We start from the raw sequence: 13,504 nt of genomic DNA on the forward strand, positions 1-13,504 counted from the left end.
CCAATGGTCAGGCAGAGAGAGCAGTGCAAACCATCAAGCAAGACTTGAAGAGGGTAACTGAAGGCTCATTGCAGACTCGTCTATCCCGAGTCCTGCTTAGCTACCGCACGAGACCACTCACTGGGATCCCACCTGCTGAACTGCTTATGAAAAGAGCATTTAAGACAAGACTCTCGTTAGTTCACCCTGATCTACATGAACAGGTAGAGAGCAGGCGACTTCAACAAAGTGCATACCATGATAGCGCAAATGTGTCATGCGAGATTGAAATCAATAATCCTGTATTTGTATTAAATTATGGACAAGGTCCCAAGTGGCTTCCCGGCACTGTCATGGCCAAAGAGGGGAGCAGGGTGTTTCGGGTCAAACTTTCAAATGGACTCATTCACCGGAAACACTTGGACCAAATCAAACTCAGATTCATGGACTATCCTGAGCAACCCACCTTGGGCCCTACCTTTTTTGATCCCCCAACATACACACCAGTGGCAACCGGCACCACGGTTGACCACGAAGCAGAACCCATCATCCATAGCAGCCCTGCAGGTCCCGACACACCAGGCAGCCCAGCAAGGCCAGCTGCACAGCGGCCCAGCGAGGGCCCAACAAATGATTCAACAACACCAACTTTCAAACCGAGGCGAACAACCAGGACAAGAAGGGCCCCAGATCGACTCACATTGTAAATATTTACACGATTGACTTTGGCAGGGGGGAGTGTTGTTATTTATGTGGACTTGTATTTACTCTGTACAGCCACCAGAAGGCTGTTAATCCTGTCTCATTACACAGGTCCAGAAACTTCTTAGTCATACCCCCTACATTCAAGTGAATTGGGTCTGTGATGGATCTGTTGGTAAGGATCACGGCTTGCATGTTGTCGCGGAGCAGGCGGAGGTTGGTGATGTACTTTTGGGGGCATCCGAAACGGAGGAGGATGCTCCACAGACCCTCGTGGTTGACAGTGTCAAAGGTCAAAGAAGGCCATGTATAACAGCTGGTGCTGTTCCCTGCATTTTTCCTGCAGCTGTCGCGCTGCAAAAACCATGTCCGTTGTGCCCGGAGGGGATAAAATCTGCACTGCGACTCCGGGAGGAGCTCCTCGGCCACGGGGAGAAGACGGTTGAGGAGTTTTGGGGCGGTTCTCAATCTTCCTCACTGCCATTTACCACCTCACAGTTGACAAGCTCTCTGCTGGAGTGGAACTAAACTACAGAACCAGTGGGAAGCTGTTCAACCTTCGCTGTCTCCAGGCCAGGTCCAAGACCACCTCAACCTCTGTCGTCGAGCTACAGTACGCAGACGCCGCCTGCGTCTGTGCACACACAGAGGCTGAACTCCAGGACATAGTCGACGTATTTACCGAGGCATGTGAAAGCATGGGCCTTACGGTAAACATCAGTAAGACAAAGGTCCTCCACCAGCCTTTCCTTACCGCACAGCATTGCCCCCCAGACATCAAGATCCACGGCGTGGCCCTGGGCAATGTGGACCACCTCCCTTAGCTCGGGAGCCTCCTATCAACAAGAGCAGGCATTGACGACAAGATCCAGCACCGCCTCCATTGTGCCAGTGCAGCCTTCGGCCGCCTGAAGAAAAGAGTGTTTGAGGACCAGGCCCTTAAAACTGTCACCAAGCTCATGGTCTACAGGGCTGTAGTAATACCCGCCCTCCTGTATGGCTCAGAGACATGGACCATGTACAGAAGACACCTCAAGTCGCTGGAGAAATACCACCAGCAATGTTTCCGTAAGATCCTACAAATTCCCTGGGAGGACAGACGCACAAACATTAGCATCCTCGACCAGGCCAACATCCCCAGCATTGAAGCACTGACCACACTCGATCAGTTCCGCCGGGCAGGTCACATAGTTCGCATGCCTGACACGAGACTCCCAAAGCAAGCGCTCTACTCGGAACTCGTCCACGGCAAATGAGCCAAAAGCAGACAGAGGAAACGTTACAAGGACACCCTCAAAGCCTCCCTGATAAAGTGCGACATCCTCACTGACACCTGGGAGTCCCTGGCCATAGACCGCACTAAGAGGAGGAAGTGCATCCGGGAGGGCGCTGAGCTCCTTGAGTATCATCGGCGAGAGCATGCAGAAATCAAGCGCAGGCAGCGGAAGGAGCGTGCGGCAAACTAGGCTCCATGCCCACCCTTTCCCTCAACGACTATCTGTCCCACCTGTGACAGAGACTGTGGTTCTCGTATTGGAGTGTACAGCCACCTAAGAACTCATGCTAAGAGTGGAAGCAAGTCTTCCTCGATTCCGAGGGACTGCCTATGATGATGACATTCAAGTCTAAATCATTGATATATACCACAAAAAGCAAGGGACCCAGCACTGAACCCTGCGGAACCCCACTTGATACAGCCTTCCTGTTACAAAAATACCCATCAACCATTACCCTTTGCTTCCTGCCTCTGAGCCAATTTTGGATCCAACTTGCCACTTTGCCCTGGATCCCATGGGCTTTTACTTTCATGACCAGTCTGCCATGTGGGACCTTATCAAAAGTCTTGCTAAAATCTATGTGGAGTACATTAAATGCACTACCCTCCTTGTTACCTCCTCAAAAAATTCAATCAAGTTAGTCAGACACGACCTTCCCTTAACAAATCCATGCTGAGTGTCCTTGATTAATCCGTGTCTTTCTAAATGAAGATTCATCTTGCTCCTCAGAATTTTTTCTGATAATTTTCCCATCACCGAGGTTAGGCTGACTGGCCTGTAATTACTCGGTCTATCCATTTCTCCCCTTTTAAACAAAGATACAACTTTAGCAGTCCTCCAGTCCTTCGGTACCATACCTGCAGCCAGAGAGGATTGGATAATGATGGTCAGGGCCTCTGCTATTTCTTCTTTTGCTTCTCTTTACAGCTTGGGATACATTTCATCCGGGCATGAGGATTTATCCACTTTCAAAGCTGCTAAATCCCTTAATACTTCCTCTCTCATTATGTTTATTTCATTTATTATTTCACACTCCTGCTCCCTGATTGCAATGCCTGCATCATCTCTCTCTTTTGTGAAAACAGACACAAAGTATTCATTAAAAACCATGCTCACGTCTTCCATCTCCAAACACAAATTACCTACTCTTTCTTTAGTTATCCTCTTGTTCTTAATGTATTTATAAACCATGTTTGGGTTTTCCTTGATTTTACTTGTCAAAATTATTTCATGCTCTCTCTTTGCTTTCCTAATTTCCTTATTCATTTCACTCCTGCACTTCCTGTACATTTATCTATTGTGTGAACTTTGAAAGATTATAGTTAGTGTACCTGGAATGTACTCACCTACTTCCTTTAAAACCTTGGGATGGTAACCATCTGATCCTGGGGATTTGTCAGTCTTCAGTGCCATTATTTTCTTCATTACTGTTATTTTATTTATATTAATTATATTGAGTCCCTGCCCTTGATTTAGTTTCCTTAGGATTTCTGGCATGCTACCCTTTTCCTCTACTGTAAATACTGATGCAAAGTCATTATTCAACATGTCCGACATTTCCTTATTATCATTGATAGCACCACTTTCAGTTTGTAATTGACCAACATTGCTCCTGACTACCCTCTTTTTCGTAATATAATTGTAAAAAAAAGCTGTGTTGATTTGGACAACCCTTACAAGTTTCCTTTCATATTCCTTTTTTGTAGCTCTTACTATTGTGAACCTGACATTTATCATAAACCTCCTTTTTCTGTTTCACTTTCATCTCAATTTCTTTAGTCATCCATGGAGCTGTAGTTTTGGATGTCCATCCCTTCCCCCTCATAGGAATTGGTCTAGTCTACACCCAAACTATCTTCTCGAAAGCCTCCCACTGTTTTGCCTGAAAATCTTTGATTCCAAACCACCTGTGCCACATCCCCTTTCAACTCACTGACATTAGCATTCCTCTAGTTAAGTATTTCCACATCTGAATGTTGTTTGTCATTTTCTCTAACTACTCTAAACCTGATCCAATATGATCTCTGTTCCCCAAATGCTCCCCTACTGAAACATGCTCTATTTTATTCCCCAGAACTAAATTCAGCACTACTGCATTCCTTGTTGGGGTAGAAGGTTCTCTTGTACACAGTTCATGAATTCCTGCCCCTCTTTGTCCTTTACATTTTTACTACCCCCTTGAAAGGCCATATGATTATTGGAAGCAACAGTTTAAAATGTAATACCAGTCAATGTTAAGGAGAAGCCAATGGTCATACACAAACAATTGTTTATTTCTGGCACTGTTCACAATCATTGCAGCTCCATCATGTAACTTTGAGACACTGGAGTTTCCAACCTGTCGTACTCACAGTCACCTCTGCTCCTTGACCTCTCCCTCTATTCAAATCATAGCTAAAGCCTGTGGCTGTGAATTGGTCCGCACAGTGCCAGTTTTTGAGCACCAAGTGGCATACCAAGTCCCTAATATGGCGATCAGGAAGGTCGTGCACATTTCCGGCCAGAAGTGTGCCACGGACCATGTTGATGAAGGACAAAACAGCCATTAGGCCGTCTGCATAGGGAAATAAGAGGTCGAATGCCTGTTGAAGGCCCCACTGCAAGATTGGTTTGCCCTGAGGATGCCGGGACCGACCTTGGGACCACCTGCGACCACCTGTACCCTCCTGGATCCCCCATTTAACGAAAGCTCGTCCCCACTTCCGAACACTTCAATCGTCTCCAAGCCCGATGCCCCCCAATCACCAACCCCTCTTGATCACCTCACTCCAAAATCCTGATCCCAACCCTCCGATCGCCGTTACAGGGGCAGGGAGGTGTTGCTACAGTTGTACAGGGCCTTGGTGAGGCCACACCTGGAGTATTGTGTACAGTTTTGGTCTCCTAACTTGAGGAAGGACATTCTTGCTATTGAGGGAGTGCAGCGAAGGTTCATCAGACTGATTCCCGGGATGGCGGGACTGACCTATCAAGAAAGACTGGATCAACTGGGCTTGTATTCACTGGAGTTCAGAAGAATGAGAGGGGACCTCATAGAAACGTTTAAAATTCTGACAGGTTTAGACAGCTTATATGCAGGAAGAATGTTCCCAATGTTGGGGAAGTCCAGAACCAGGGGACACAGTCTAAGGATAAGGGGTAAGCCATTTAGGACCGAGATGAGGAGAAACTTCTTCACCCAGAGAGTGGTGAACCTGTGGAATTCTCTACCACAGAAAGTTGTTGAGGCCAATTCACTAAATATATTCAAAAAGGAGTTAGATGAAGCCCTTATTACTAGGGGGATCAAGGGGTATGGCGTGAAAGCAGGAATGGGGTACTGAAGTTGCATGTTCAGCCATGAACTCATTGAATGGCGGTGCAGGCTCGAAGGGCCGAATGGCCTACTCCTGCACCTATTTTCTATGTTTCTATGTTACCCCAGATCATCCCCTATCATCCCCACTGATGACCCCGACCACCTCCGATTACTAACCCTGTTTCACCCCATTCCTGACATCATGCCCCCACCCCACACTCTCTGGCTTTCCTTTTTTCTTATCCGCCTATTCCCCCCTCAAACCTCCTATATTCATTCCCCAATCTTGACTGCCGGCCTCCTCTCCAATCTCCTCCTCACCCCACCCTACAAGTTTCACTTACCTGGGGGTCACTTAGGCGAGCAGCGGTCCGATCTTGGTTGCCTCCTCATCGGCTGCAGCCCCTCGCCTGCTCCATTATAATGTAATGATGCCTGAGGCCGAATATTGGAGAAGCTTTGGGCCTCACCATTCCAGTGCAGGCCCTCTCTACCCCGCCGCCCCTGAAATGAATGCACTCGAATCTCTAGCCCTGTGCGTTTATACAGATTTATAATGGGAATGATCCTCCGAGGATTCCATTCAAAGTGACAGTGTGATGCAGGGCCATGCAGAATAGCTGATTAACAGGAAGAATTTTGCAGCCAGGACCAGGATCACTCAGCAACTGATCACTAAAGCAAGTACAGCTTAAATTGTTGGATGAGAAGCAGTGCGGGGAGAGTGGATCAGATTAAAATTGTGCTTCGTACATTTGGTTTCTCAGCCTCCTGAGATGGATCAGTCCTGCTCTTTTCTGTGGACAAAATAAGACCAATTAAAATGAGCCGTGTGAATTATAAAATAAGAGCAATTTCAGCAGCGGCCTTACAACCAGCGGCTGTTTAAATAGGATCCCCCGCACATTTAAAAATAGATTTGCTAGCCATTCCCAGCTGGGGCTGCAGTCGGGGCTCACCACCTGGGTGCCACTGGGATAGGGAGAGGGTTCCTGCTCCTGCTGGTATCCAGCGACCCCGGCTGGACATGTACTGTGTGGTCATTGGCTCGACTAGGATCGCTCAAGTGTTTGACTCTCCTGCCAACCAACACACACTGACCAAGGCTCTCCCAGGAATCGGGCTTCAGCCATATAAAGGCAAGAGTCTCCCAGCAATGTTACATACCTGGTTTTGTCTCTGTATAAAAGTGGAATGCACAATATCGCAATGGGGAAAGTCTCTTGAACTGAACAGAAAGTGAGAGGGATCAAATCGGAGACAAGCAAAGGTGAGATACCAAAAAGAAAGAAAGACTTGCATTTACAGAGCACCTTTCACAACCACTGAACGTCTCAAAGTATTTTACAGGCAATGAAGTTTGGAGTGTAGTCACTGTTGTAATATGGAAAACGTGGCAGCCAACTTGCGCATAGCAAGCTCCCACAAATAGCAATGTGATATTGACCAGATAATCTTTTTTTTGTTAGGTTAATTGAGGGATAAATATTGGCCAGGATACTGGGGATAACTCCCCTGCTGTTCTTCGAAATAATGCCATGGGATCTTTTACATCCATCTGAGAAGGCAGACATCCATTTAACATCTCATCCGAAAGACGGCAGCTCCAACAGCGCAGCGCTCCCTCAGAGCTGTTTTGCTTGAGGATTTGTGTCTGCTCACCAGCAGAGAGTGCCATTGAGCAACAACACTCAGTACTCCCTTTCAGGCAAAAGAAGGCGAAAACTCAGCACTCCCTTTCCATTTCAACCAACAGTGCAGAGACAATTAATCAAAGCCTGTAGACAAGTGTGAAACTCGACCGCAGGGCAGAAATATTGTGGTGATGGAACTGAAAGAGTATGGACTGTCAATGAAGAACGACAAATGGAGAGTACCAATAATTTAGTACCTTACAGTGACGGGTTAATACTGTAGAATTCACAGTTACGGCAGAATATCATAATCACAGGGCTAAGTATTGTAGTGCTCTTGGGGAAATAGGTAAATATAATCGCACTCAGAGTGACGGAGGTAAATACTATACTATGGTGTCAAATTGTTTGTCTCATAACACTCCTGTGAAGCGCCTTGGGACATTTAACTACTTTAAAGGCGCTAAAAAATACAAGCTGTTGTTTTTGTTGTTATGCTGATACATTCCTGGCCTCTTATTTACTGAGCAGATCATTGGTGGCTGGTGCACTGGGTCAGACCCACGTGTACACATCCTATGAGCAGTGGAAGGGAGACCTCACCAGTTTCACTGCTCCTTATAAAGGGGGCCAAGAGGGGGCATTTTTCATAGGGTAGTGTGAGAATCAGCTCCGGCATCTCCCCAGAACCAGCACACTACTCCGCTGTACGCAATCTCCTTCGGCTGGTGGGCACCCATGGTTTTTGCACCTTGTATTGTGGGCACCCACCTGTCATGTTTAAATTAAGGACCACCCCCAGATATCGCGTATTTCAATGGAAACCAGGGAGTTTGCAGGAACTGATGTATTTGGTCAGTTAGGAAAGAAATAGCTTGCATTTATATAGTGCCTTTCACAACCTCAGGACCACAAAGTATTTTATAGCCAATGAAGTACTGTTCGAAGTGCACTCACTGTTGTGGTGTAGGGAATCAGGGCACTAATTTGCGCACAGTAAGCTCCCACAAACACCAATGTGCTAAATGAGATGATAATCTGTTTTTTGTTTTTTTAAGGGATAAATATTAGCCAGGGCACCGGGGATAACTCCCCTGCTCTTCTTCAAAATAGTGCCGTGGGATCTTTTACGTTTGCCTGAGAGGGCAGATGGGTCTTGTTTAACATCTCACCTGAAAGATGACATAGAAACATAGAAACATAGAAAATAGGAGCAGTAGTAGGTCATTCGGCCCCTCGAGTCTGCACCGCCATTCAATACGATTGTGAAAAAACTCCTCCTCATCTTGGTTCTAAATTTCCTACCCCGATTCCTGAGACTGTGACCCCTTGTTCTAGAATTCCCAGCCAGGGGAAACATCCTCCCCGCATCAATTCTCTCCAACCCAGTCAGAATTTTATACGTTTCAATGAAATCCCCTCTCATTCTTCTAAACTCTAATGAATACAGGCCTAGTCGACCCAATCTCTCCTCATACGACAGTCCTGCCATCCCAGGAATCAGTCTGGTGAACCTTTGTTGCACTCGCTCTATGGCAAGTATATCCTTTCTCAGATAAGGAGACCAAAACTGCACGCAATACTCCAGGTGCGGTCTCACCAAGGCCCTGTATAACTGTAGTACGACATCCTTGCTCCTGTACTCAAATCCTCTTGCAATGAAGGCCAACATACCATTTGCCTTCCTAACTGTTTGCTGCACCTGCATGTTTGCTTTCAATGACTGGTGTATAAGGACACCCAGGTCCCTCTGTACATCGACACTTCGCAAACCATCACCATTTAAATAATACTTTGTCCTTATGTTTTTTCTACCAAAGTGGATAACTTCACATTTATCCATGTGTTTGCCCCACTCACTCAACCTATCTAAATCGCCTTGCAACGTCTTTTCATCCTCCTCACAACTCACAATCCCACCTAGTTTTGTGTCGTCAGCAAACTTGGAAATATTGCATTTGGTTCCCTCATCCAAATCATTTATATATATTGTTAATAGCTGGAGCCCAAGCACTGAACCCTGTGGTACCCCACTAGTCACTGCCCGCCACCCCAAGAAAGACCCGTTTCGTCCTACTCTCTGTTTCCTGTCAGTTAACCAATTTTCAATCCATGCCAATACATTACCCCCAATCCTATGTGATTTAATTTTGCACAATAACCTCTTATGTTGGACTTTATCAAAGGCCTTCTGAAAATCCAAATACACTGCATCCACTGGTTCTCCCTTATCTATTCTATCAGTTACATCCTCAAAAAGCTCCAGTAGATTTGTCAAACATGATTTTCCTTTCATAAATCCATGTTGACTTTGTTTAATCCCGTTGATATTTTCTAAGTGTGCCGTTATCACATCCTTTATAATAGACTCCAGCATTTTCCCTACTACTGTTGTTAGGCTAACCGGTCTGTAGTTCCCCGTTTTCTCTCTCCCTCTTTTAAATAGTGGGGTTACATTTGCCACCCTCCAATCTGCAGGAACTGTTCCATTATCTATAGAATTTTGGAAGATGACAACCAATGTATCCACTATTTCCATGGCTACTTATTTTGGAACTCTGGGATGCAGATCATCAGGCCCTGGAGTTTTTCTGCCTTCAGTCCCATTAGTTTCTTCAGCACTATTTTCTTACCAATAATCATTTACTTTAATTCCTCTTGCTCACTAGACCCTTGGTTCCCTTGTATTTCTGGGAGGTTATTTATATCCTCTTCCGTGAAGATAAAACCGAAGTATTTATTTAATTGTTCTGCCATTTCCTTGTTCCCCATTACAAATTCACCCATTTCTGTCTGTAAAGGACCTATATTAGTCTTCACTAATCTTTTTCTTTTTACGTACTTGTAGAAACTTTTGCAGTCGAAGGTTGGGCCCAAATGGTCTCCTTCTGCGCCGTAAATTTCTATGTTACACAATGCCTTAGTAGGCTCCTCAACATGCTGGTCTAAAAAACCATCTCGTACACACGCCAAGAATTCATCTGCCACAGATTATTACTAATTTGGTTTGGCCAGGTTATATGTAGATTAAAGTCACCTACAATTACTGTGGTACTTGTTGTGTATCTGTAAAGCATGCACTCCCATGTTCCGCCACCAGGGAGCGCATCCCCTGAAGTCCCAAGGGATCCCAGCATCCCTTGGGAGCACTGTATATAAGCCGGCCCGTAAGGCCTGTTACTCACTCTGGAGTGTCTCAATAAAGTCTGAGGTCACTGTTACTTTAACCTCCCTGTGTGCAGTCTCATTTGTGTTAGGAACACAACAACTAGCGATGAGTATACGAATCCAACACAAAGATGCAGAAAACTGTGGGCATCCTGGAGAAGTTCTCGGCGGGTGAGGACTGGGAAGCCTATGTCGAACGGTTAGACCAATACTTTGTAGCCAACGAGCTGGACGGAGAAGGAAGTGCTGCAAAAAGGAGAGTGGTCCTCCTCACGGTCTGCGGGGCACCGACCTACAGCCTCATGAAGAATTTTCTGGCTCCGGTGAAACCCACAGATAAGTCGTATGAGGAGCTGTCGACACTGGTTCGGAAGCATCTTAACCCGAGGGAGAGCATGCTGATGGCGAGGTATCGGTTCTACACGTACCAGCGATCTGAAGGTCAGGAAGTGGCGAGCTACGTCGCCGAGCTAAGGCGACTTGCAGGACAATGTGAGTTTGATGGCTACCTGGAGCAAATATTCAGTGACTTTTTTGTACTGGGCATTGGCCACGAGACCATCCTACGAAAACTTTTGACTGTAGAGACACTGACCCTAAGTAAGGCCATTGCGATAGCACAGACGTTTATGTCCACCAGTGATTACACCAAAATAAATCTCAGCACACAAGTGCTAGCAATGTTCATAAATTAACTGGAACTGCGTTTGCGAGCAGAAATGTACAGGGCAGAAACCACGAGTCTGCAACTGCCAGCTGGCCTCAGGTGACCCAGATGGCTCAGAGTTTGCAACAAAGGATAAATGCAAGGCAATTCACACCTTGTTAGTGTTGTGGAGGCTTCCATTCAGCCTATTCATGCCGCTTCAAAGGGTATGTTTGCAAAAGCAGTGGAACAATGGGGCACCTCCAACGAACTTGCAGACGAGCTGCAAGCTCTGCAAAACCTGCTAACCATCACGTGGCAGAGGAAGATGGGTCCATGGTGGACCAAAGCAATTTCGAGCCTCAGAGAGAGGAGGCAGATGCTGAAGTACATGGGGTGCACACATTTTCGACGAAATGTCCATCTATAATGCTAAACGTAAAATTGAATGGCTTACCCGTAGCCATGGAACTGGACACTGGTGCTAGCCAATCCATCATGAGTAAAAAGATGTTTGAGAGATTGTGGTGCAACAAGGCACTCAGCCCAGCCCTGAGCCCCATCCAAACGAAACTGAGAACGTACACCAAAGAGCTTATCACTGTCCTGGGCAGCACCATGGTCAAGGTCACCTACGAGAGCACGGTGCATGAACTGCCACTCTGGATTGTCCCGGGCAATGGCCCCACGCTGCTTGGAAGGAGCTGGCTGGGCAAAATCCGCTGGAACTGGGATGACATCCGAGCGCTATCACATGTCGATGAGGCCCCATGTACCCAGGTTCTTAACAAATTTCCTTCCCTTTTTGAGCCAGGCATTGGAAACTTTTCGGGGGCGAAGGTGCGGATCCACTTGGTCCCAGAGGCACGACTCATTCACCACAAGGCACGAGCGGTACCTCACATGATGAGGAAGAGAGTGGAAATTGAGCTGGACAGGCTGCAACGCGAGGGCATCATCTCCCCAGTGGAATTCAGAGAGTGGGCCAGCCCGATTGTTCCAGTACTCAAAAGTGATGGCACGGTCAGGATTTGCAGCGATTATAAAGTAACTATTAATCATTTCTTGCTACAGGACCAATACCCACTACCTAAGGTAGACGACCTATTTGTGACGCTGGCAGGAGGCAAGATGTTCACCAAGCTCGACCTGACTTCGGCCTACATGACGCAGGAGCTGGAGGAGTCTTCGAAGGGCCTCACCTGTATCAACACGCACAAGGGACTGTTCATCTACAACAGATGCCTGTTTGGAATTCGGTCGACTGCAGCGATCTTCCAGAGAAACATGGAGAGCCTACTCAAGTCAGTACCATGCACGGTGGTTTTTCAGGACGACATATTGGTCACGGGTCGGGACACCGTCGAGCACCTACAAAACCTGGAGGAGGTTCTCCAGCAACTGGATCGCGTAGGGCTGCGGCTGAAGAGGTCGAAATGAGTCTTCATGGCAACAGAAGTGGAGTTTTTGGGGAGAAAGATCGCAGATGATGGCATTCGGCCCACAGACGCCAAGACAGAGGCTGTCAGTAACGCGCCCAGGCCACAGAACGTCACGGAGCTACAGTCGTTCCTGGGAATCGTCAACTATTTTGGTAACTTCTTACCAGGGTTAAGCACCCTTTTAGAACCCCTACATATGTTATTGTGTAAAGGTGAGAACTGGGTATGGGAAAAAAAACATGTAATTGCTTTTGAGAAAGCCAGCAACATTTTATGCTCCAACAAGCTGCTTGTATTGTATAACCTGTGTAAAAGACTCATGCTAGCATGTGATGCATCATCGTACGGAGTCGGGTGTGTATTATAGCAAGCTAACGTTGCGGGGAAGTTGCAACGTGTCGCCTATGCTTCCAAGAGCTTGTCTAAGGCCGAGAGGGCCTACAGCATGATTGAGAAAGAGGCATTAGCGTGTGTGTTTGGGGTAAAGAAAATGCATCAGTACCGTGACAGATGATTTATCATTTTCAAATGGCCTCAAATTTGAGCTGGAAACCGATCACAAGCCCCTCATATCCCTATTCGCTGAAAACAAGGGGATAAATACTAATGCCGCAGCCCGCATACAAAGTTGGGCACTCGCGCTATCAGCGTATAACTATACCATCCACCACAGGCCAGGCACCGAGAACTGTGCAGATGCTCTCAGTCGGCTACCATTGACCACCATGAAGGTGAAAATGGCGCAGCCTGCAAACTTGTTGATAGTGGCGCAGCCCGCAGACTTGCTGATGGTCATGGAAGCGTTTGAAAATGATAAATCACCTGTCACGGCCCGTCAGATTAGGACTTGGACCAGCCAAGATCCTCTGATGTCCCTAGTAAAAAACTGTGTACTGCATGGGAGCTGGGCCAGCATCCCCGTTGAAATGCAAGAGCCAATCAAGCCATTCTAGCGGCGAAAGGGCGAGCTGTCCATTCAGGCAGACTGCCTGTTGTGGGGTAACCGTGTAGTGCTACCAAAAAAGGCCATGGAGACGTTCATCTCGGATCTCCACAGCACACACCTGTGGATAGTAATGATGAAAGCGATAGCCAGATCCCACGTATGGTGGCCCGGTATCGACTCTGACTTAGAGTCCTGTGTACGGCAATGCAGCGTGTGTGCTCAGTTGAGCAAAGCGTCCAGAGAGGAACCACTAAGTTTGTGGTCCTGGACCTCCAGACCATGGTCGAGGATCCATGTCAACTATGCGGGCCCGTTTCTTGGTAAAATATTCCTCGTGGTGGTGGGTGCTTTTTCAAAATGGATTGAATGTGAAATAATGTCGGGAAGCACCGCCACCGCCACCATTGAAAGC

The sequence above is a fragment of the Pristiophorus japonicus genome, chromosome 1 (assembly GCF_044704955.1).
Source record: "Pristiophorus japonicus isolate sPriJap1 chromosome 1, sPriJap1.hap1, whole genome shotgun sequence".
NCBI classification, from domain to species: domain Eukaryota; kingdom Metazoa; phylum Chordata; class Chondrichthyes; family Pristiophoridae; genus Pristiophorus; species Pristiophorus japonicus.